Here is a 22,301-nt window from a genome sequence, read left to right as displayed (position 1 = left end):
CTGGGTTAAAGGATTTTAACTCTGCCAATCCCAGGAGGCTCCAACAAGAAGCAGCTTCCTGCAGGAGAAAAGTGACTGAGAAATCTCCCCAGGGACAGGGGTTTTTTGTGTTTTTTTTTTTTTTTTTCAGGTCTCAAAAACAGAACCTAGCCGCCAATCAAGACACTCCCCCGCCCCAACCTCCCCCCAGCTCCCACCCCAGGGATTAGGAGCTTTAACTGCCTGAGACCTCCCAGCAGTCAGAAAGCTCTTTGGGTCTTTTCGCCCATGTCTTCTATTTGTGGCGGTCAGGCTTGTCAGCTTCCACCCGGGCCCGAGGAACCGTCCCCGCCACCCCCAGCAGACAGGACTTCCCCTCTGCTCTCGTCCCGGAGCTCCTGCCGTCTGCCTCCCCGACTTCGTCCCGCGCCCGCACTGCTGCCAACCCCCCCGCCCCCCGCGCAACCTCGGAGCCCCGGCCGCGCGCCCCGCTCCCCCAAGCGCCGCACACCGCCCCGGGCCCCGCGGGAGCTCAGGGCGCGGCGGGGCCCCTCCGCCCGGCCGCGGACACCAGCTCCAGAGCCCGGCCCGAAACCCGTCCTCCTCTGGAGAGGCCAGCCTGCGGCCTTGCGGCTGGTTAGCAAGAGCATTTCCAGGGGCTGGGTTCGGTGTGCTCGTTTCTGAGCGCCTCCGTCCTCACCCAGGGGCAGCGTCTGGGGAGCCCTTGCTGGCTGCTCGGGCCCCAGGCTCCGAGGTTTCTGGAACAAAACTGCATTTGGTGTCAAACCCCTTCGCCGACCCTGGAACTAAAGTTAAGTATGAATTTTTTTTCCTTCTCAAGTTTTCACGTAGAAGAGATACTGGGCAAATTAGACACATATTTGGGGAAAAAGTGAGCAGTAAACGCTGGTATTTAAACCACACAAAAATGCCCACGCCAGGCCCGACGCCCGGGCGGCCGCTATGCGCCCGGCCGCTGCGCAGCGCCCTCTGGCGGCGGCGCGCGGGCTCGGCCGTCCCGGGGACAGAGCCGCTCCTCTCGGGGCAACTTTGGAGGAGGGGAGTCGAAAGCGTCCGACGCCGAGGTCCCCTTTTTGGGGCTCCGTGGCTGGCACTGAGGCCAAGAGCCCAGGGAAGGGGCCCACATAAAAGAAAAACCCTTGTTGCACTTTCGATGACTACCTGAAATTCTACCAGTACAGCATCTCCATTTTACCTGCAGGCTTTGATTCTTTTTAAAATTCAAGCTCCTCAGGAGCGGTGACCCTTCAAAACAAGAGCAGATGGCAGGCTGTGTCAAAAAATTACCAACGTCAGCACCAAAAAGAAATGATTGTACCATAATATGTACATTTTAGATGGTGAGGACTTTTAATAAGTTATCATTTACTCTTCCCCTCGGTATTGTTTGTTGCCCGGCATCCGTTTGTACTCTGAACAGGGGTGTTATTTTAGGCCGACCCTCTCCCAGTGGCCGGTCCCTCCAGATCGGTTGGCTCCAGCTTTTCCTGTCCCTGGTACATCCTCAACATTTCTCCCCTCTGTCTGCTCCTCGCTGTCACGCGGCTGCTTGAGTTTAGGCTCCCACAGCTTACTGTCTGGATCCCTGCTACTCCAGAGGGAGCGCAGGACCCCAGGGAGAGTGGAGGGGCCTCTCTCAGGTCCTCCCTCTGCCCACAGGAAACACAGCATCTGCGAAGAGGTAGCCGCCTCTCACTGCTCCCGGATTGCCTTCCCAAAGGCAGCCGAGTACTCCTGCTTTCAGCTTCCTCACTGACCATCTGTGATTTCTTTCCAGAAAAGTACTGCCGTTCCTTCACCTGGTGGAAGCCAGAAGAGGAGAGGGCTCTGGGTCCTGAGGGACCCAGGCCAGTTCTCTCCTGTCATTTTCCTCTGCATCTCTTTCCCCTGCCTGAAGGATTTCTACATATCCATCCTGCCTGGTGGGAATTCCTCTAACCTCGTATCTTCCTTCTCCTCGAGGTATTTCTTGCTGTATTTACTGCTACATAACAAGCCACCCAGTGGCTTCGAACAAGAAACATGTATTTATTTACTCATGGCTCTGTGGATCAGGGGGGTGCTTTCTAGACAGGCTCTGCTGGGCTCGCCAATGTGTCTGTGGTGAGCTGGCAGGTCACTGGATAGCTTAGGACGGCCTCACTCACACCTGATGGTGAGCAGGCTCCGCTGGAGTGAAGGGTCCCTGGGCTCTGCATGTCTCATCCAGCAAGTTCGCCTGCCCCGGCTTCTTCCCCAAGCATGCTCACAGAGTGAAGGAAGGCGCCACAGAGTCCTATGGCCATGTTTGCAACCTGTCACGCTTGCCCTCTCCCTTCCTGGGGTGCAGGACCCGTAGACGAAGCACACCTCAGGATATTACGTCCCTTATACCCCCCAGCACAGCACAGTTCTGAAGCACACAAGCCCAGCAGTCCACACGCCTGGCCTCGCATCCTGGCTCCATATTTATCAGACATGTGACCTAGGAAAACCATTATCTTACCTCTCTGGGCCTCAGTTTCCTAATCTGTAAAAATGGGAATTGTAAATATCAAATTTAAGTTCATCCATACTAGTTACTTAGGTGGTGTCCGGCCGATGATAAGTGCCCAATAAGTGTCAACCATTATGCCATGAGGTGACCGCTGGCTGCCCACCAGGACTGCTGAGGCCACCAGCACCACCTTCCGCCCGGGCTCCAAAGCCCCCTCCCACCACTGCTGACACAGACAGCCCCCAGCCGGCAGCTCTGCTGGTCGCACCTGAAACCTGGCTCCTTCGCTGAAGCCCATCTCTCTAGATTAGCTCTTACAGGGGCGCCTGGGTGGCGCAGTCGGGTAAGCCTCTGCCTTTGGCTCAGGTCCTGATCCCAGGGGCCTGGGATGGAGTCCCCAGAGTCCCGCGTAGGGCTCCCTGCTCAGCGGGAGTCTGCTCCTCCACCCCCCTCCCAGCCCCACTCATGCACTCTTTCTGTCCACTCACTCTCTCAAATAAACAAATAAATAAGATCTTAAAAAAAAAAGATTAGCTCTTACAAGAAGGGCTCTGAATCCGACAGACCGGAGGTGTGTAGACAAGTGAATTCCTCTCTCTGCATTTCAGTTTCCTTGTCTGTAAGACGGGAGTACAGATGGCCCCCTCCTTAGGATGGTTCGACTTAGGAACTTTTGATTTTACGATGGGGCAAAAGTGATATAGATTCAGTTGAAACCATACTTGGAATCTTGAATTTGGATCTTTTCCCAGGCTGGTGATATTCGGCACAACTCTCCTCCACAGCTCTGGGTCAGCGAGAGGGTCAACAGCCCGTACACTTACACTTAAACTTATGGCCCTTACACTTACTCAGCACCCGTCCAACTGTGCAGTTTTTCACTGTCAGTACAGTGTTCAATACATTGCATGAGATATCAAAGAGTTTATTATAAAGTTAGCTTTCTGTTAGATGATTTTGCCCAACCGTAGGCTCATGTACGTGTTCTGTGCACATGTAAGGCAGGCTAGGCTAAGCTGTGAGGGCAGATAGGCTAGGTGTATTACATGTGTTTTTGACTTATGATATCTTCAACTTATGATGGGTTTATCGGGACTTAATCCCATCTTACGTCGAGGAAGATCTGTAATAGCGGTGTCTCCCACAGAGCATATAAAGCATAATATGAAGAAATTAAGACCCTGTGCTTTAAAAATGTTGGCACCCATGGGACACAGAACCTGTGTTGTCCCTGAAATTGCCCTTCCCAGAGGTGCTGAGAAATTGCCATGGATGAATACTTTTTCCCAAAAATATCCTTTGTCACTCACAGAGCCCTCCTTTCCTCAACCACCAAGATAGGCCAGGATCCCAGGGAACAAGCTGAGCTCTCCTTGCCAGGGCAGGTTTAATGTCTGGTCCCTCCACAATACCTCCTAAGGCCTGATCTTTATTTCATTTTCAACCTAGTATCTCTAACTCTAATGACTTAGTGTACAACTTGGCAAGGTAGGTGCTCAATATATATCTGATGAAAGAAAGAAAGAATGAAGGAGGATGTAGAGGAGGAAATACTGTCCCTCTACCCTCCTAGATTCGATAGCTGGATCTATGAAATAAATTGACAGCAGACAATGAACAGGAGAAAAGATATACACATGTATTAATTTTTAATAGTCCGTGGACAAGGGCATCATAGAGGGAAAAAAAGCGAACACCTGAAAAAGAGATGAGACTTGAGAGCTTATATACCGTCTGAATAGAGAAGGAGAGGGGGATGCGGGTCACTTAGGGGAGAGTAAATGCTTCGGGGAAACGTGAATGGGCCATCAGAAGAACAGACGGGAGGTATGAGGGTGTGACAACGTTTGTCTCGGGGTGCTGTGGACTCGAAGTCTCCTCTCCTGGGGTAGGAGTCAGTCTTCCCCAGTGCATGAAACTCCCAGGTTGGGGATTTAGGACAATCGAGTTCCTTTTGCAGGCTCCGTCTTTAGGCGGAGGAGGGCAGTTCCGAGAGAGCCTCTCCCTGCATCTGCTGTTTTTTCAAGTGCCTTCAGCTTGAAAGAATCAATATACCAAAGCAGCCTATTTGGGGTGGTATGTCCTGAACTCCCTCAAGGACTTCATTCTGATAATTTTTTCCCCCCTTGGATGAAACCAACTTCTTTTGGATGACTTGCAAACCAAGTCACCCTGTAACTGAACTAACGTGAGTTCACTCCTTGGTGAGTCACAGACAGATATTACACCGGGTGAGTTGTCGCACAAAGGAGACTTGATTTACAGCAAATAAGGAGCTCACAGGGAATAACTTCCAGAGCCATGACTCCCCAAGCAAGAGTGAACGGCTCCCTTGTATTTAAGGTTAGGATGAACATTTAGAAAGGGGAGCCTTATCATCATCCCTAGAGGTGGTATGAGGTGGTGCTATGCGCCATAAGGAAAGGCCTTAAGGCCAATACCTGTACTGTGGGTTATGTAAATGAGGCTTGCTCTCCTCCTTGGGTGAAGATTTTAGTATTATAATGAGGTTAAGGTAACTGTCAGTCATTCTATGGGTCCCTCCAAGGTCCATCTGCACAGGTGTGAGTGGGGAGTTAAGTTCAAACTGGGTGGTATGGGCTGGCTGGGATTCTCTGTCTGGGCACTTGTTAGTGCTTGAGGGGCAGTTTTTGTTTCCATGGCTTCCATCGTGGGATGCTAGGCCCCTTGGGTCTTTCGCCTGAGTGAAGAGATAAAGTTGGAAAGAAGAGCTTAAGGAAAAATGTGGGACAAAGGTCAGTGGCTACAAGCAGGTGAGCAGTAAAGATCAGGTCTTGGGGTCTAGCTGGTGACAAACCCCTTAGTGCAGAAGGGAAGATGTTTCCAAGAGTAGGGTGGTGCTCCTCAACCTGGCTGCCAGTTACAATCCCCAGAGAAGCACAGGCCCACCCCCAGAAATTCGGCTGTAACCAGCCCAGGAGCAGCCAGGGTGTCCCGAATTGGGAGATAGCCATGCTTTGTGTGCATTCATCATTTTCACCACGTCTCTCCCAGAATCCGAGTCTTCAAAGCTGACAGCGAAGAGCTCCAGATTTCGTGGATGGTTCCCATAGCGTTCAGATGACAGCAGAAAATGAATGATGCTGGGCAGGGATTTCTAAGGACACCACAAAACCAATTCCATGACTATTTGTGCGTGTTTAGACACAACTGAGAAAAAAATCCACTCATCACAACTCGATGCTTTACGCAATTCATGAAATGAGTTAATATTCATAAACGTGAGCCACGCAAAGTAAATGTGAATCCAGACGCAAAGCAGAGGATGAGGTCAGCTGGCTGCCGAGCAGATTCCAGGGACCCATGGACTATCCCTAGGGAGCCAGGGTCCCAGAGTCCTGCTAGGAAGTGAGCCGGCTGACAGGCAGCCCTTCAAACGCAGGGCCTGGGGAGGGGGAGGAGCAGCTTCTTCTGTGATGATGGGACCAAAGTATCCTCTATAGCAAGGGTGCAGGGCTGGGGGGGGTGCGGGGGGAGGAGAAGCAGAAGAGGGGCTCCTGGTGTGAAGAAAGCTGAGTGGTTTTTTGGGTTTTGTTTTTGTTTTTGTTTTTGCCTGCTGCACTTTTAGCTGAGCTCCTCTGAAAGATGGATGTGTGTCCATCTGCAAACACATTGACCCACGCCTAGATTAGAAGTGTGGGGGTAGGTGTGCATGCGGGGGCTACATAGTGTAGGCAGTGCTTGGGCCCGAGCCCCGACGGAGTTTGAGAAGATGGGGATCTTCGGGGAAGGTGTACTTCTGGGACTGGGGAGGAAGATGGTCACCTGCATCAAATGAGATTTGTCAACTCTGGAATTCAAATTTGGACCCCCCCCAGGAAAGGGTGTGATTGTTCAAAGGATAAGGAAGTAAGGCTGAGGGTGATCTGAGTGGGGCCCTAAAATCTCTCAGTGACACACAGACTGTAACACATAGGGCTTCAACAACCTGGAGGGAAAGAGTGGCCCTGGGTCATTTACATCAGAATGACCCGGGCTGCTGGTGCCCAAGGTGCTCTGGTGCCCATCCCAGATCTACCAAAGCTTGGGTACCCGGCTTTCTAGAGATTAGGCCTGGGGAATTCAAAATCTTAAATAAATGCCCCAAGTGATTGCAAGGTGCCAAAGAACGGAGGGTCTTTAGAGTTGGTAGATAGGGCTAGAGGAGGATTGAGAATGGCCCTGAAGCTTTTAAAATCTAGCCTCTATCCCTGGTTGATCTGCAGTGAGACCAGGAATCAGTATTCTTATGCCATTCCACAGATGATTAGGATGATCATTCACATTAGGTGTCCTTGGAGGGAAGTAACAGGAAAGAAACTTTCCTCATCTCTAACTCAACTCTGCAAGTCTCCCCACATTGCCTCTTCATTCAAACTGGGGCATTCTGCACAGACCCCCAGAGCAGGCCTGGGGCTATGGAGAGGCTGGGGCCATTGTGTGTTTTTTTTTTCCCCCAGCTTTACTGGGATATAATTGACATATAACATTAAGGTGTGCAATGTGTTGATTTGATACACTGATATGTATATATAATGCCACCACCATGGCATTAGCTAACACCTCCATTACGTCTCATAATTATCTTGTGTGTGTGTGTGTGGTGAGAACATTTAAGATCTACTCTCTTAGCAACTTTCAAGTATACAATACAGTATTATTAACTATAGTCACCCTATTGTACATTAGATCCCTAGAACTTACTCATCTTATGACTGAAAATTTATTCCCCTTGACCAACATCTCCCCATTTCCCCTACCCCCAGCTCCTGGTTACCACCATTCTACTCTGTTTCTATGCATTTGGCTTTTTTAGATCTCACATATATAAGTGATATCATACAGTATTTGTCTTATTTCCTTCTTTCTTGTAACTGAGTAATATTCCATTGTGAATATATATATATCCGTTTATCTGTTGCTCAATACTTAGGTTGTTTCCATACCTTGGCTGCTGTGAATAATGCTGCAAAGAACATGGGAAGGCATATATTTCTTTGAGGTCCTGCTTTCATTTCCTTTGGATATATATCCAGAGGTGGGATTGCTGGATCATGTGGTGGTTCTACTTCTGATTTTTTGAGGAACCTCCATACTGTTTTCTACAGTGGCTGCACCAATTTACATTCCCACCAACAGTGCACAAGAGTTCCTTTTTCTTCGTATCTTCTGCCAACACTTATTATCTCTTATCTTTTTTTTTAAGTTTTTATTTAAATTCCCGTTAACATTCAGTGTAATATTAGTTTTAGGTGTACAATATAGTGGTTCAGTGTCTCTTATCTTTGTGACAGCCGATTCTAACAGGTGTGAGGTGAGTGGGGCATTGTTTTGAAATCTTTTTGAATTGATAAGAAGCCACAAAATGCTTTTGGCCTCAAGGGAGGGAGTCTGGTCACCTTTCTGCCCGCTCAACACGGAACAGCAGGCAAAAAGTCAGTTGTAATAGAGTTCTAACACCCATAGGATGTGAGTGGACATATAAACAGGCATGTGTCTACATCAGCTGAGGCCCTGCTTTCTGGTACCACTGGTCATGGAGGCCGCACCTTTGCCAGTGGGTGAATTCCAAGGCAGCCTGGCCCTCAGCCCTTAGCCCTCACCAAAGGCAACCTTTGTTTTACAAAAAATCTTTCCATTCTTATCCAAAAATAACACTGTATGCAGTTAATACTCTATTTAATATCAAAATGGGCAGGGGGTCCACAAGGTCAAAACTTTTTTCATAATAAAATGTTATTTGCCTTTTTCCCTCTCATCTTCTCATGACCATATGAAGCTATGTGCTTTGGGAAAGCTCTGTCTGATATCACAACAGAGTGAGTCCAAAAGCAGATATGAGACTCCATCTGTCTTTTATTAAGCTAAACATTTTTAAAAAATTGCAGGAATGTAAAATGGTGCCACACTTCTCACTAATATTTTTTTGTTTTGTTTTGGAAAATACAGTTATTTAAAAATTATGTTAATGTGGTAGGTTTAATATTGTAATTTTAAGTAAATAAGTGTTTTTAAATTTTCAGTTTTAATTTCTAATATGGTAAATTTGACCCCACATAAATAAAAGGCTCTTTGAAGTCTTCAATAATATTTATGAGCATAAAGGGAGTCGAGATCAAGAAGTTTGAGAACCACGGCCGTATTTCATCCCCAAATTGTAGATTGTCCTATAGGCTCTACCCCACAACATTTTCGAGGGTAAACCTCCCCCTCCCCCCCCCGCCCCCCCCCCCCCCCCCCCCCCCCGCCAGTGATTGGGCTCCACCCTGCTGACAATCTAACATCTCTCACTCCTTTCCAGAACAGCTGCCTCAAAGCTCTGCCACAGCCGTTCCCATCCCTCCTTTTGGTCCTCCCTTCCCGCCTGCCAGAGTGAGGATGCATCCTTTGACTCTGCTCAGCAAACCTCGGATGGGGACAAGGGACGCGTGCAGTTGAGGAAGTAAGGGACGAAGACACAGCCACTACCCTCAAGGAACTTCCGATTTCGTGGGGAGATACGGACAGGTAAAGCAGCTGCCCAGGAGGTACCTGTCCTTGCGGTTTGCTAGCTAACACCCTGCGGGGCGAGCGGGTACTGAGTCCGCCCTGCCGGCACACCCCACCCCGCACCCCCAATCGCGCCTCCCCTTTACCTCCCGCAGCCCTGGATTCCCGAGATCCCGGGCCCGCGCGCCCCCTGCTGGCCGTGCCTCGTCTGCGCAGCCTTTTCCCTCCGGAGCTGCGGGAGGCCCAACTAGGGTAAGACCTCAAAGGAGTCTAGGGATCCCAGCGCTGGGAGCCCGTCCCTGTGAGGATCTGTCCTGGTTTTCGGCGGCCTCTGTCTGTCCCTCTGCTCATGTTTACCTCTGGATGAGTAATTCCAGCCTGCTTCTGCCTCTGTGCCTGCCGTTTATCTTGTGTATTCGTTCCCCCCACCAAGCCCATTAGTAGGTGACAGAGAGAGTCTGTCACGGTAGAAATAATACGTGCTGCGGCTTGGACCCAAGTCCAAGGAGAACGATGCCAAAGTTGCACTTCCTACTGGTATGCCCCGTAGCAAATAATCTGATGTCTAAAGCAGCCCGGGACATTGGCGAATGATGGATATTCTACGTTGGGGTCAAGTTCCTTCCGAAGGGGGAAAGAACCCAGAGCCTCCGAATCTCAAGGCTTAGGCTGGATTCCCTGCTCTTAGGGAGTATATTTCCCGCACTGTAGTGTGGGGGTCAATACCCTAAGACCTCCACCTGTCCTTCCAGGACTTTCTTCCACGGAGGTACCCGCCCCCGCCCTCCCTGGGTGCTGTTGCTGTAAACAGGACTCCAGGTGGTCTGCTATCAAATCTCAGAACTCATCAAAGTGAGTATGCAACAAACATTTTGACTCTGGCTTCCTTAATACAAAAAGCAAGCCCTAAAATCGAGGAAGGAAACACCAAAGTGCCTCTGTTTTAATCAAACCCTAGAAATTCAGAATGAAAGTATCCTCAATGTGAGGATACTGAGAACAGTATTGGGGGGGGGGGGCGTGGAAGGGAGTTTCAGAGGCAGCAAGATATCCTCAGGGACCAGCCTGAGGATTCCTCCCACAGCTCTGACCCAGAGTCCATTAGCAGGAAACTCACTGCCCCATAAACAAACTCAACCATCTTAACCTAGTGGTTTCCATGGTAACCATCAAAGAGTGATCCCCTTTTCTTTCCTGCAGATGTTCCTCCTGCCCCTCCCCTCGCCAATCACTTTCAGGCAGGGCCTAGAACTGGATTCTATTCAACTATATTTGCAAATGGTTTTCCCCCTTTTAATCCATGTTTTAAGAAAGTACAAACCATTTCTTTAAATTACATGGAAATACCCTTTAAAAATAAACCAGTAATGTCCGGTACATGGAAGCATGGAGTTCATTTTATTATTCTTTTTGAGTGTGCTTAAAATGTCTTATAATGAACAAAAATTTCTAAGTAAATTAAAATTTTAAAGTAAATTAAAATTTTTAAAAGTAACCTCTATGTCCATCGTGGGGCTCGAACTCACAACCCTGAGATCAAGAGTTGCATGCTCCACCAGCTGAGCCAACCAGGTGCCCCGTTCCCCTCTCACTGTGTCTCTCTCTGTCAAATAAATAAAATCTTTTAAAAAAATAAAATAAAATAATTTTTTTTCTAAAAAAATTTAGGCAAAAAAGAAAAAAAAAATTCAGCATATCTGAAGAAAATCTGGTCTTTGTGAAGAATGATGAGAGATTAAAAAATAAATACCATTTTCTACAAAAGGAACCAATAGATTATAAGCCTCAGTCCTTATTTGGGATGTGGTAAAGATGGCATAGTCTTAAGACTTTCATTTCGAAGCACATGAAGACTATAAATAAACCTCTAAAGTATAATAAAACGTAGATATTTGGGGGACATTTTTAAAAATGAATGAATCACATTGTCCTTCTTCCATAACTCCCTTCCCATCTTTTACTCATGTCGCCCCCGTACCCTTCCAAATCTTTCAAACTTCCACAATGAGAAACCCAGCAAGTGTGAGCACCTGCTGTTCTTGTCCTACAGCAGGGGCTGGGTAAACTGTGGTCCTTGGGCCTGTTCTGGCGGGGTGCCTGTTTTTGTCTGGCTGGTCAGCTAAGCATGGTTTTTGCATTGCTAACAGGCTGTAAAACAGGCAAACGCACAAAGAAGGATCTGGGACCTACACTCGATGTTCACCCTCTGGCCACGTCTGATCCGTGAAGCCTCTCTGCTGTAGGCTGGCTGGAGCCCTGGTGAAAGGTGGCTTCTTTTCCATCCAGGCAGCTATGACAAGAGGTACAGCCAGGAAGTTGCCATGCCGACAGGGAATTCAGTTCTTAAAATAGTCCACTGTGCTGAGGCATTTTCAGGGTGGGTGGGTTTGGAGGGAGGGGGTTCGGGAGAGGGGTGGGGAGAGATGATAAACTAATGAGTCAGACCCAACGGATGACAGCTGTCCCATCATCCCTCTGGCAATGTGAGGTGGGCAGGGCACAGCTCTCTAAAATGAGGTCGGAAAGAGACATTTTCCATTCAAAGAGCAGGCGAGCTCTGTTTCCTCACACTATTTTCCTGCCTGACAGAAGGAAATTCCCCTCTCCACCTCCCCTCCCTCTGTGGGTCCACCCTGCGGAGAACAGAAGTAGGCACCCCTCCCCTCACACAGTGCCTGTGGGATTGGGGGGACTTGTTGCAGAACTGGGAGGGGCAGGCTCTCACACATGCCTGCCTCACGGCTCTGTCCCTGGTAGGCTCGAGTCTCCTCCTCATCGTCACAGCATGGTCAGGGGACGGTAGGGGACAAAATTCGCCACCCCAGAATGTGTCTCTTCTGCAAATGGATTATTGTAGGCTGATTATTTTGAAGAAACAGAAGGCTCAGGAAGAACCTTTGACCTTACTCTCACTGCCTACAACAATTTAGATGGAGGACCTCCTCCAGGAAGGGAGGTTATCACCCTAGATAACCAGAGCATAATATGAACTGAGGGTGGCAGACGGGGAGGAACTTAGCAAAGTCTGTTTGTTAAAATTCCTCTCCATGTCCCACTGTTTCTGGATGACGCAGCAAACATTTTTTTGCTGAACATTTACTCTTTTTCATCTTCTTGTGAATTGTCTTCCTTCCCTTTGTAATCCCAGACCCCTACCCACTTCTCCTTAGCTCCAGGTGCCACATAAGCCTCAATTGCCTGACTGCCTGTGAACATCATATTCCTGTGGAGCCCCTTAGTATGTATTTAAATTTGATTTTCTCCTGCTAATCTATCTCATGTCAATTTAATTCATAGTCCAGCCAAGAAAGAAAAAACCTTGAAAGATAGAGAAAAGTTTTTCTTCCCCAGCAGGGCCAAAATGAAAGTATATCACTAAAGATGTCTTTTAGACAGACAGACCAATCAATCTGCCATCATTCTTTGAGCATCTCCCGTCACCCCTCTGTTGTGCCCTCATTGCCTGGAAGATGAACTGAGTACTTATTGTTTTATTGTGGTAAAATATATATAACGTAAAACTTACCATTTTAACCATTTTTTAACTGTACAATTCAGTGGCATGAAGTACATTCACATTGTTGTACAAATACCCCCACCATCCATCTTTGGAACTTCTTTATCATCCCGTACACTGAAACTCTCCACATAAGTCTCCATTCTGTACCCCCACCCCCAGGCCCCGTCAACCACTATTCTACGTTCTGTCTGTACCGATCGGCTGTTCTTGGAGTCTTATATAAATGGAATCATTAGGTATTTGTTCTTTTGTGTCTGGCTTATTTCACTTAGAATATCTTTAAGGCTCATCCACATAGGCACATGCGTCAGAATGTCATTCCCTTTTAAGGCCGAATAATATTCCATTTTGTGTATAGACCACATTTTGTTTAGCCATTCGTCCATCAGTGGACATTTGGGTTGTTGCCATCTTTGGGCTCTTGTGATTAATGCTACTATGAACGTGGGTGTACAAATAGTTGTTGAGTTTCTGCTTTCAGTTCCTTTGGTGGCAAAGTCCATTTTCAGAAAGAGAACAAGGAGAAGATTAAGAATGCAATCTCAGGGCACAGAAGGTACTACAAGCACCATTTTCTTACCTTTTCCATTCCACCATCCAAAGTCCATCTCTGACAAGGCCAGCAAGCCCCTTTTCTCCTGCCTTCCTCCCTCATCCATCCTCCTGCACCTTGCTCTTACTGCCCATTATCATGAGGTCATTCCCATGGGCACCTCTAGTCCCAGATACATCATCAAGGACAATGGGCAGCTTTAAGGTTGATGGTTCTCATATTTCTCAGAGTTGAGCATTATTAAAATAGAACCAATGGTATCTTTTAGCATGGTTTCAGTGTGTGTTTATAGTAAAGGACTCATTTCCCACCAGGGACAGAGAACCGAAAGACTCGATGCATGGCATACCACTAGCAATTGGTTGGGAATGAGCACATGGTCTCAGTTGGCTCAGGCTGAAGGGAATGAATTTTATCTCATGGCTGGGCATAGTTTTGTTTTGTTTTGTTTTTCCCTAAAAGTGCCCCACTTGAGGCCGATCGAAAGGAAGCTGGGCTGTGGATGCAGCTGACATCTAGGAAGGAAGGCAGAGCTGAGAGAATAGCAGAATATGGTGCTAGAGTCCTGATCATGCAATGCCTGAAGCCTGAACTACCCCAGTTACCTCTGAAGGAGCTACTAAATCACCTTGTATTTCAAGCCAATTTTGGTAAGGCTTTCTGACCCTTGGGGCCAAAAACATTCTAACATATGCAGTCTGCCTGGTGTTAGGGTTTTGGTTTTAACCCCAAGAAGAGTGGAATGTCATTTTGAGGTTTCAGCACGGAGAGCCCAGGGAGAGGGTAACCCAGTCAGATCTGCACTTCAAAGCATGTCTTTGGCGGCAGGGTGGAAACGGGTTAGTAGGGAGCTGGAGTGGCTGCAGTTAGGGGCCTTACTGTGCTAGTCCTGGTGAGAGGTTATAGAGAAGAGAAGAGATCTGGGAGATTTTAAGGAAGTTGGGTAACTTTGGCAGAAGTCAGTAAGGTAGTAAGGTTGACAAGCCTTAGTGATGGTTTGGGGGGAGAGGATGGGGCTGTCAGGGGTGACCTCTCGGTTTGTGACTTGCTCAGCTGGATGGATGGGGGTGCTACCCACCATGACAGGGCTGTTGTTGAGGAAAAACGACTGAACACTGAAAGTGTCAGGTTGCTGGAGAAACTGGACTTCAGCGGGAAAAGCAACAGCCGTGCTAGCCGTGAACCAAGTGTGTTTACCCGGATAAACTCATGAGCACAGTGGCCTCATTGCCACTTTACAGATGAGGAAACCGAGGCACGGAGAGGTTAGTAACTTCTCTCAGGCCATACAATCAGCTAGGAAATGAGATTTGAACCCACGCTGTTTGTCCCCATGAAGCACCCAAGGAATATATGTGCCAGGAAGGTTCAGATGAGAAACAGCAGGTAATACGGTACTATTTTCTGAGGCCTGAGCCCCCACCTCCAAAGCAGAACACTCTAGGAAGCTGGATTTTAATCCCTGGCCCGGCTCCCCTTTCCTAAGTCAGTTAGCACCTCGCTGGTTTCTGACTAAGCAGCCTGGATCCATATCCCAGCGCCAGCCCCCCTAGCAGAGCCTCTGTGGGGAGACTGCTTGCTTCCTCCGTGCCTGGGGCCGATCTGCCCCAGCCGCCCAGGGACCAGGACCTGCTGTCACCAGGGAGGAAGGGTGCCAGGCAGAAGGAAGGCACGGGTAAGCCCGCTCAGGGGCAGGGCCAGCCTACACTGCGGCCACCCAGAAAGGGAGAGAGGAGAGAGCCATCCTGGGTGCTCCAGGTCCTTGGAAAGCACCGCCATTAGAAGTCTGTGCCCTGGAGTCGATCCATTCTCTTCTGCACCTGTGGGGATGTACTTCATCCTGGCTTGTCTTGTCAACACACAGTGCCAAGCAATGTCCTCAGCAGCAGCCTTCCAGTGACACAGAGAGGTTTCCTGAGCCCTGTCCTAAAGCATCCCTCAGTGGAGAGGACTGCAGGGGCCAATCCAGCACCCAGACTCCTGAATGGGGGGGAGACAGACACAGCTCTGATACCACCACTTCATCATCTCCTTCATCACCATCATCAGAGCATTTCAATTTACTAAGTGAATATACCGAGCTTACTGTTTAACATCGTAACCCCAAATGTCAGACGGGGGCTCCCTTCCTCTTGAGATCTATATGAAATCACACTGATATCCCCGCAAACACACAGACACATAAATTCCCAAGTCAATGACTATCTAAAAGATCCACCCTTCACTCCATTTCTACTAAATTGGTAACAGGGAAGAGGTTTTGTTTCTCAGAGTTTTCTGCCCCATGGGCACCCACTTCTTTTTTTTTTTATGGTATGCTTCCATTATATGTATTTTTTTCTATTAGTTTCAGAGTAGAATTTAGTGATTCATCAGTTGCATATAATACCCAGTGCTCATTCCATCAAGTGCCCTCCTTAATGCCCATCACCCAGTTACCCCATCCCCCACCCAACTCCCCTCCAGCTACCTTCAGTTTGTTTCCTAGAGTTCAGCGTCTCTTATGGTTTGCCTCCCCCTCAATTTTCATCTTATTTTATTTTTCCTTCCCTTCCCCTATGTTCATCTGTTTTGTTTCTTAAATTCCTTCCACATATGAGTGAAATCATGTGGTATTTGTCTTTCTCTGACTGACTTATTTCGATTAGCATAATACCCTCTAGTTCCATCCATGTCATTGCAAATGGCAAGATTTCATTCTTTTTCTTTAAGATTTTATTTATTCATTTGAGAGGGAGAGAGGCAAGAGAGCATGAGTGGAGGGAGGGGCAGAGGGAGCGGGAGAAGCAGACTCCCCGCAGATCAGGGAGCCCGACACAGGGCTCCATCCCAGGACCCTGGGATCATGACCTGAGCTGAAGGCAGATGCTTAACTGACTGAGCCACCCAGGTGCCCCAATATTTCATTCTTTTTGATGGCTGAGTAATATTCCTCTGTGTGTGTGTGTGTGTGTGTGTGTGTGTGTGTGTGTGTGTGTACCACCTCTTCTTTATCCATTCATCTGTTGATGGACATCTGGGCTCTTTCCATATTTTGGCTGTTGTGGACATTGCTGCTATAAACATTGGGGTGCATGTGTCCCTTCAAATCACTATGTTTGTATCCCTTGGGGTTTTTTTGTGTTGTTTTTTTTTTTTTAAGATTTTATTTTATTTGAGAGATTGAGAGAACAAGTGGGAGGAGGGGCAGAGGGAGAAGCAGGCTCCCCTCTGAGCAGGGAGCCCTAGGTGGGACTCGATCCCAGGAATCATGACCTGAGCTGAAGGCAGACGCTGAACCAGCTGAGCCACCCAGGCGCCCTGTTTGTATCCTTTGGATAAATACCTAGTAGTGCAATTGCTGGGCCCTGGGGTAGTCCTATTTTTAACTTTTTGAGGAACCTCCATACTGTTTTGCAGAGTGGCTGCACCAGTTTGCACTCCCACCAACAGTGTAAGGGGAGTCCCCCTCTCTCCGCGTCCTTGCTAACATCTGTCGTTTCCTGACTTGTTAATTTTCCCATGGGCTCCCACTTCTAGGAGTGGTTTCATCCGTTCTGTCAGGTCACGGCTGATATAAAACTCAGTCCTCCACTGGTTTCCACAGAAGAGCCCCTCACATAGACAACCCCGGCGAGGTGGGCTCTGCTACGACCATGCTGTCTTGTTCTGCTTCCTGTCCCCCGCAGTCCTCACGGCTGGGTACCTTGTGACACTGATCGGAGGCCCCGCTTGCTGTGAGGCGGGCTAGCCACAAACCACAAGCCAGAGAAATCGGCCGTGTCTTCGGGAGGACCACAGGTTTAAGAGACACCGATTCACTGATGGCTAGGGAAGACTGGAAAGGATGTTATTAGCAAATAGTTGTTGAGCGTTTCCTGGGGGCAGCACGCCGCGTGTGGTGCTGGGGCATACGAGGATGGCGTCAGCCCTCTGCCCCAGGGGGCTTGCCACAGAGGGGAGGACAGGCACACGCTGCCGATGGCGGCCAAGCAGTGGGCCAACACGAGTATTGCTGACCGTGCGCAAAGGGATCCCGAAAGGAACAGGGTCTCTTTTCGGGTGGGAAGGTGGGTCGAGAGGGCTTCGCAGAGCATGTGACACTTGAGTGGGCATTGGAGGTGAAACTGGAGAGCCCCGGAAGTGCCTGGCCCCCTCTGAGAGTAGGGTGTGGTCGGTACAGGACATGTGCCCAGAGCTGGGACGGCGGCGGGGGGGGGGGGGGGGGTGTTGGTGGTCCAGGCTGTAAGGGATGTGTCCTGCCTTCCCCAGAGGCTGGGCAGCTTTCCTGTAGCGAAAGGTTGGGTACCCAGCAAGGATTTAGCTTGACTGCTTGTGTCCATTCCTCCTTTCCTCCACGCTGGGGAGGAGCTGGGAGTGGGATGGGTGAACATCTTTAAGATGTTTGCTTCCTTTAATCAGCCCCCCTGCACGCCGCTGATATTCTGGCTCCCTGGAGTCTAAGAGGGAAGAAAGGAGTGGATTGAAAATGAGAAAATACTCATATAAAGGAGTAAAAAGCAGCTAGAAGTACAACACTCATTTGGAGATGGAATGATACATGAGATAAAATCCTAAATAAATATCTTGCATGGTACTAATTGCATTTTAAAAGCTGCCACCAGAGAACAGATAAAACGATGCTGTATTTCATTAGTGGCTCCTTTAATTCTATGGTATTTGCCAGCAAGCCCTATTAAAGCACTCTGTAATTAAAGACCAGTTCTGGGTCCTGTAATTTAGAACATTATCAAAATATGGCAAGTGGCTGGAGGTAAAGAGATAGAAACAAACACACTTTCATGAGGTCCTTGTAGATCACACAGCATGTGAATTTTAAAAGCTCAGCTATTGTACCGCCCCTGCCAGGAGGGGCTGTTCACATCAGTGTTTTTCATTTGATGGGCAACCAGTTACATTATTATGATCCTACAGGAGTGTGGATGGAGAAGTACATCGGTTCTTTTTTAAAATAATTTTTTATTGCAATATAATTCTTATAGCATGAAATTACCACTTTGAAGTGTATAATTCATGGGGTGCTTGGGTGGCTCATTCGGCTAAGCATCTGCCTTTGGCTCAGGTCATGACCTCAGGGTCTTGGGATAGAGCCCTGCCTCAGGCTCTCTGCTCAGTGGGGAGTCTGTTTCTCTGTCTCCCTCTGCCCCTCTCTCCACTCATGCTCTCTCTCTGTGTGTGTCTCTCTCTCTCAAATAAATAAATATCTTTTTTAAAAAATGAAGTGTACAATTCAGAGGTTTTTAGTGTATTCAAAAAGTTGTACAGCCATCACCACTATCTAATTCCAGAATGTTTTCATTGTCCCTGCAAGAAACCCCATACCTGCTAGCAATCACCCCCATTTCCACCCACCCAGCCCCTGGCAAGCACAAATCTTCCTGCCTCTATAGATAGGCCTATTCTGGACATTGCATGTAAGTGGGGTCCTACAATATGTGGTCTTTTGTGACTGTCTTCTTTTGCTGCAAATATTCTCAGGGCTCCTCCGTGTTGTAGCATGTATCAGTACTTCATTCCTTTTTATGGCTGAAAAATACTCTATTGTGTGGACAGACTGCATTTTGTCATCCACTGATCAGCCGGTGGACATTTGGGTCGTTTCCATGTTTGGGCTCTTATGAATAATGCTGCTATGAACATTCAAGCACAGGTGTTTGTGCGAACATGTCTTCCGCGCTCTCGGGTATGAACCTAGGAGTGGAATTGCTGGGTCAGATGGTAAGCCCATGTTTAACCTTTTGAGGAGCTGCCAGACCGAGGTCCACAGTGGAGACACCATTTTACATTCCCGCAGTGCATGGGGGTTCTGATGGCCCCACAGCCTTGTCACAACTTGTGTCTATCGCTTTTCCTTACAGCCATTCTAAAGATGAGCAGAGGACTCTCACTGTGGCTAAATGTATCCTTTAACCATGAAAACAGCTCTGGTGCGCTTTGCCCTTTGTGGTAAACCATGGCCGTGCCCTCTGCGTCAGCCCTGCGGGGGGCGGTCCGTGGCCCGCTTCTCCTGTCCTCTCCACTGGGACCTGGCCTGGACCTCCCCACCCAAGTCATGAAGACGGTGGGTGGTTAGCTGAGCTCAGCTCCTCCAGCTTCCCCTTCAGCTCTCCTTAAGAGGCTTAGCAGGTGCAGTGATAAAGACCAGACAAGAGACCAGGAGAGGAGGAAAGAAAGCCAGGTTGCCCAGCAGAGAGAGGCAGTTTGAGGACAGGGGTGCCGGAGCAGGGGCCCAGATGAGGGGAAGAAAGAGGATGACACCTATGATGTGACTGTTTTTTTGAATCGGTGATATATGCACATGGTGCACAGTTATAAAAATCTCTCCTTCCCCCACCTTTGGGCTCCAGCACCCCATTATTTTCCCTAGAAGGAACATCGTTTATCAGTTCTTTGTGCATCCTTCCAGAAATATTCCATCGCAGAGGTTCTCAAACTTCCCTGTGGATGAGAATCCCCCCAGAGGGCCTGTTAAATCAAAGAATGCTAACCCACCTCTGGAGATTCTTTTCTGATTCGGAGGGTCTGAGAATTGGCATTTCTAACGAGTCCCCGGGTAAGGTGGATTCTGCATTCTAGGGGCCATACTTCGAGAACGACTGTTCTAGAGTATTCATAGGAACGCTTTCCATACGTAGCCTTTTCTGAAGTCTCTCAGTATGGAAATGTCCCTAAGACACCATTGATATGGCACAATCCCTGCCCCTGCGTCTTCTCTGTGCTGCTTTCTTTGCCTAAGATACCTTCATTCCTGACCTCCACACATCCAAGGCCATCCTCAAAGGCCATCTCCTCCAGGCAGTCTTCCTTGGTTCTTTCCTTATATGGAAGAAACTGTCTACTCCTTTAAACTCCCATGGGAGTGTTTCTCTGTATCTCTCTAAGGGCACGTATTATTTACTAGAACAGAATGCTAAATGGGGCTCTTTCTGCTTTGTTTTCCACAATTTTTGTTAAAGAGATACCCTAAAGTGGGCTTAAGAGATCTTCAAATGCAGAATTCAGGTTTCAAGAACTTTGGAGTACCCCTGGAAGGTTTCTTGGGAGAAAGCTGTTCTCTAAGTCTAGAGAGGGGGAAGATGAGATCGTATGGGGGTGTTACCTCCTTCCCCTTGAGCTCAGAGAGACTGGGCTTCAGTGGCTGCTTGAGAGCTTGAGGTGCACTCTCAACAGTGGGGAGCCTCTGTGGCCTGGGTCCAGACTCACGCCTGTCTGAGAGAGCAGAGGTGGCCTGGGCCCACCAAATGGAGGGTCAGTGTTTCTTCTGGACCAAGGAAAGTCTCCAGAGCAACCACGTGGCAACATCTGAATCCTACCCAATGTGGCCGGGGTGGTAGGGGGCTGCGAGGAAGTGGGAGGTGAACCAGATTCCAGGCCTACACTGTGACAGAGTCCTGGGAACTACAGGGAAGCCCCCAGTTTGGGGGATCTTTGAGTAACACAAGTGAGCACAAGAGTCACCTTTAGGAACTTGCCGTCCAGAGGACGCCGATGTTTGCAGATGAGGGCACCACCTTGGATTTTGCCCTCTCTCCCCGTGTCCAGGGCCCTCGGCAGCCTGCTGGTGGGAAGAGTGGGTGGGGAGGGAGAAAAAGCCACCCCACCCCCCTTCTCCGGCAGCCAGGAAGATGGAAGGAAATGTAAGCCAAGTCAAATTCCAAGTTTTGGTTATTGTATAGGACTGGAAATGCCACGGACAGGAGACTGGGGTTGTGCCTGAAAGGGGCCGTTTCCCGAGAGTGGCCAGTCTGTAGCCCTGCCGGGGCTTTCGTCAGGTGCAGGCAAAATCGTCCTTCAGATTGTTTATTCATGTTGGCTTAAAAAAGGCAAGGCGCACGCGCACACACGCGCATGCACGCACACGCGCGCCCTCTGTAACCTCTCTCTGACTCTGGGTCTTACTACTACGTTGCGGCTCTCTGGTGCCCAGCACCGCGCCGGGCACACACTAGGCACGCACCCACTTCTTTATTCGTATTTTTTCAGTCAGCATTTATTGGGAGCCCAGTCTCAATGCCGGCACCGGGCGGGAAATGAAATGGATGCGCCTCTTGTCTTCCAGGATCTTGCTGTTCGCTGGGGTGTAAGAGAAGCTTCGGTCCAAAGGGGGAGCTAATTCAAATGGGAGCCAAGCAGGGCATACGGATGGGTGCGGTGGGCCCGGATGGGACGACAGGGCTGCTTGTGGGCCTGGATGGGACAACAGGAGCGCTAGCGACTTGGGCAGAACAGGACGTGCACCATGACCCTCAGAAGGTAGCAGCTGCCCTGAGACTCCAAGCCCACCGTTGCCACACTGCCCCTTTGTTCCAAAGGAGTAAGGAATCTGGATTTTCGTGTGAAATGCCCTCAACAAAACACATCTGTGGACTGGTTCAGTCCAAGGTGGCCGCTTGGGGCCCCTGTGCTGGTGTTGGCTCTCTCCCTGCTAATCTCATGCACAAAGAGGGGCTGCCAATAATCAAGAGCCACGTGCTGCTTCTTTAGGAATTAATTAGGGTTTGAAGAGGATGTATACAAAGAACTTAGCTTTATTAAGATACTCCTTTGGCCCAAAGAATAAATATTTTTCAAATCCCAACCCTAAGTGCTTAATCTGCTAAAATGGGCAACAAATAGAATGAATGCTGAAAAGAACTTGCTTCCTGTTTCAAAAGAGCCCCTGTGACCTCTGCAATCTGATTATAGAGAAGTGGACTTTCCTGCCAGGAAAGTGACAAGAAGCCACAGAAAAACCAAGTCCCAGTTGGAGGGGAACTAGCCAGCAAGTTGCATTAACTGCAATTTCATTACCTTGAAAATGATTCCATCGGTTGGAGACCTAGTGACAGCTTCTGGGGCTGATTTTTTTCTTCTGGAGCTGTTCTTTGCTCCCTGCCCTGACACTGTTCCGATCACAAGGCCCAGGAGCCAGGCTGTAAGTGGAGCTGGAGAAGTTCTGGGAGACAACAGACAATATGGCAGGCAGCCCAGCAGAAACAGCTACCGGAAATGCCTTCTCTCCAAGTTCTGTGTCCTGCTCTGGGGACAGACCCAGGGGTGGCCTCTATACAGGTATGACAGAGGAGAGAGAGAGTACAAATACAGTCAGGTTTCTTTCCTTTTGTTTCTTTTTTCCACCCCCCACCTCTTCTCTAGCAACCACGAACTTGTTCTCTGTATCTGTCTTTTTCTGGGGTGCCTGGCTGGCTCAGTCAGAAGAACATGGGACTCTTGAGCTCATGGTCATGAGTTGAAGCCCCACATTGGGTGTAGATTACTGAAAT

General features: G+C 48.8%; 1 long non-coding RNA gene across 5 annotated transcripts; it reads left to right on the top strand.

Annotated features, from left to right (window-relative positions):
• Positions 1–294: 294 nt before the first annotated feature.
• LOC113938013 lies at positions 295–22,301 on the top strand. Of its 5 annotated transcripts, XR_003524791.2 has the most exons (6): positions 295–1,962; positions 8,778–8,983; positions 9,718–9,817; positions 11,113–11,267; positions 13,501–13,688; positions 21,098–22,301. It is a non-coding gene; the product is annotated as an uncharacterized LOC113938013 (long non-coding RNA). The 5 variants fall into 5 exon arrangements; XR_003524790.2 differs by lacking the exon at positions 13,501–13,688 and having other exon boundaries at positions 297–1,962; XR_003524789.2 differs by lacking the exons at positions 13,501–13,688; positions 21,098–22,301 and having other exon boundaries at positions 297–1,340; positions 8,783–8,983; positions 11,113–13,218.

The sequence above is a fragment of the Zalophus californianus genome, chromosome 8 (assembly GCF_009762305.2).
Source record: "Zalophus californianus isolate mZalCal1 chromosome 8, mZalCal1.pri.v2, whole genome shotgun sequence".
Lineage (NCBI taxonomy): Eukaryota > Metazoa > Chordata > Mammalia > Carnivora > Otariidae > Zalophus > Zalophus californianus.
This window is presented reverse-complemented; position numbering and strand designations above follow the sequence as displayed.